The following is a 3,260-nucleotide window of genomic DNA, read 5'->3' on the forward strand; positions in this document are numbered from 1 at the left end:
AAATTTCCTACGGGCCAGCTTTAGATGAGCATTCTCTAAAGAGTGATTGAAATCTTTCTATGTGCCCATGCAATGGATATAAACACCAAAAAGCTGCCAAACAGCGTCAGCACGCAGGTTGACAAATCCAATCTCCTGCTTCTGGTAATAGCCAGTATTTCAGAAGAAGTCTAAAAGATAGATAATACAATAGGTCAGTTTGTCCACTGGTACACTCCAGAATAAATAATTACTCCTGAAGCCTGTATAGTCACGAATGCATCATATGTAATGCACATAACACTCAATTTAGCTACTAGTTTACGAGTTTTCCAAAATTCTGCTTCCTCACCTGCGATGTGGAGATTAGATTAGCATTTACATCTGAAACAGGAATTTAAACTTTTCACCAGGCAACTTTTTTGCAACAGGCTCCCACTACAGTAAGTGGAACAGAATTTATCAAATTCTTCTTACAAAAATTGTAGCATGTGAGGTTTTTAGTATTGCAGAGTATTTGGAGTAGTAAGTAAACGCTGACCTTCTAAAAGGTGTTCTTGCCCTACTAAGTAACTTTCAGCTCTTTGAATCTCTCCTAAACTTCACTTCTTTGTGGCAACCTCCCTCAGTGGTCTTTCCTCTTCTTCCACTTGAAGCCTGTGAATTCTGCATCTGTTTTGGACTGTACGTTATGTAGGGATTATCTGTATTTTGTCTTGTCAAACACTGAAAGCACTTTCAGCACTTCAATAAATGTTGCACATCAGCTTGAAATGACAGCAAGTGAGTTTTTATGCAGCGTTTTAGTGTTTCCCAGTTTGTCAAATTTCAAATACGATTTCACTGGTTTGCTCCCATTTTTATGCTTTTATTTACAACTCACACTTAGGAAGACTTCAGAATAGCTTGAGGAGCTATTACCCATTTAATCACATTGAAAATGCTGTCCTTAGTCAAGACACAAACTTTTTTTTTCAATTCTACCTTTAACAGCGTTGTATGTGTATCTGTTTCGTCCTTTCAGAGGGGGCAGTTAGTACTTCAGCATGAAAGCATTATTCTCTGGGGTTGCATTAGGTTGGGAGTTTATGTAAAACAATTGAGCAAAAGAGTACAATTAAAGCTTTGTCACTCCTAAACATGTAGTCAAAAAAGCAGCTTTTCTCAGGACTGATAATACCGGATCAAAGAACAAGAGAGCCAGGGGCAGTGGCTAAGCAACTTTCCTTTGCTTCTCCAGGCTCTTGGAGAGTAAGAGCTGCTGAGTTCACTCTCCAAGAGTATTTTATTGATCTTTGCTCACTGGAAAGCTCCACGGAAGATTTTGGAATTTTAAAAATGATGTTACAATGCTGCTGTAGAAAAGGGTGACATAGTTAATGGGGTCTGCCCACCACCCCTTCCAGGGGCTAGCCAGTAATTCTGAAACATACTCAAAGCATTCGGATAGGCTTTTCAGAAAATATTTCTTAGCCTAATTAAAAAAATTATCTGCTGAGTCCAAGAATGCTTGTCAATACAGAAGGAAAATGGCACGTGGTCCTGTGCTGAAAAACACTAATGAGGCACTGAGCATTCATCTCAGTAATTAACGTGGCGTTTAACACTTTGTTTGAGCTGTTTTGAGGCCTGTCTGCTAGTGTCAGAGACAGGTTGAATTCCCCATCTTGCTCATCAGCAAAAGTTTGGAAGCTAGATTATGTCCTGATTTTTAGCTTTCCAGTCTCACTGTCATTAGTGGGACCCTTCTCAAACGTAAAAGTTGACCTTTGAGCTTCTGTGTACATTTGACGATGTACTGGGTCTGGCTGGGATGGAGATAAATTCTTTCAGAGCAGCCCATAAGGTGCCATGTTTTGGGTTTGTGACTGAAAGAGCGTTGCTAACACACCAGTGTTCTGGCGATTGCTGAGCAGTGCTTGCACAGTGTCGAGGCCCTCTCTTTTTCCCGCTCTGCCCCTCCAGCAGGCAAAAAGCTGGGAGGGGACACAACTCGCACCACTGGCACAATTTGACCAGCAGGGACATTCCATGCCGTATAAATGTCATGCTCAGCAATAAAAGCTGAGGAGAAGGGTTTTTTTTTGGGGGGTGGGGGCAGCCATTGCTACTGGCCTGCTTGTGGGAGGTCATGAGTGATTACCTTTGCGTTGCATGCCTTGGTTTTTTTCTTCCTCTTTCCTTCATATGTTAAACTGTCTTTATCCCATGAGTTTTCTCACTTTTGCTCTTCCTATTCTCTCCCCCATCCCACTGGGGTCGCGGGTGAAGAGCAAGCAAAGGGGGTATCTAGCGTCAACCCCCACAGTCAACTATTCCATTGCACTAGAAGATCATTCCAAGGTTAGCATTTATTCTGTTTATTACTCCTGTCTGACAACAGTTCATGCAGGTACTTTAAATATTACATGTCACAGTTAAGTACAGTTACATAAATGAATTACAAATCAGAACACATACACAGTATTAACTCTTGAAAGACCTCAGTGTTCAGGTATTTCACAAAGCTGGGAGCCAGCTCAAACCTCCTAATCTATTGCACAGAAGTAGTCAAAGTCCAGCGGCTTTAATTCACACTCTTCCTACCTAACGTTACAAATTCAAACCCTAAAGGGCTGCAAATGACATGTGACTGCCCACTAATAAGAATAACAGGACTTCAGAAAAGAGGGGCGTAAACTCTTCTGGGTAGAAAACATTGTTCTTCAGAAGGGTGTGAACTTTCTTAAGTATTACGTAGAGTTTACTGTAAGAATATTACAATGCATTGTACCACTAAGGCAAGAGGTGGAGGATCAGTGGAAATCACTGCAAAGATTACGTTCAGGGAAGCTTGCAGGTGCAACAGACCACCACCACCACCTCAGCTGCATCTAAATGCATGAGCCAAGGACACACACTTGATTAGTTAGGCACCAACAGATACGCCCCGTGAATGAAGAAAATCCACTCCGTGTTTGCTGGAGTTTTAGCTTGCCAAACAGTCTGCCTGAATACGGTATTGAAAAACAGAGCGCTAGCATTACTGATTAGAGTCGTACAGCAAAGGCAGATGTTGCAACCCAACATGTTCCAGTTTTGGGCTGAGTCCCTGCTATCCCAAATTCAAAACAGATTGCTATTATGCAAGCCTGCCACATACTCACTGCACTAAAGACCCGTTTCTTTTACGACTTCATTTAGAAATCAAATTTAGCCAAGGCATCAGTAATCTCCAAAGGACTCCCAGTGAGAACAATATCAGAACCACCTAAAAATTTGGATTTTTTTTTTTTCTACCA

The sequence above is a fragment of the Pygoscelis adeliae genome, unplaced genomic scaffold (assembly GCF_000699105.1).
Source record: "Pygoscelis adeliae isolate BGI_AS28 unplaced genomic scaffold, ASM69910v1 Scaffold54, whole genome shotgun sequence".
Lineage (NCBI taxonomy): Eukaryota > Metazoa > Chordata > Aves > Sphenisciformes > Spheniscidae > Pygoscelis > Pygoscelis adeliae.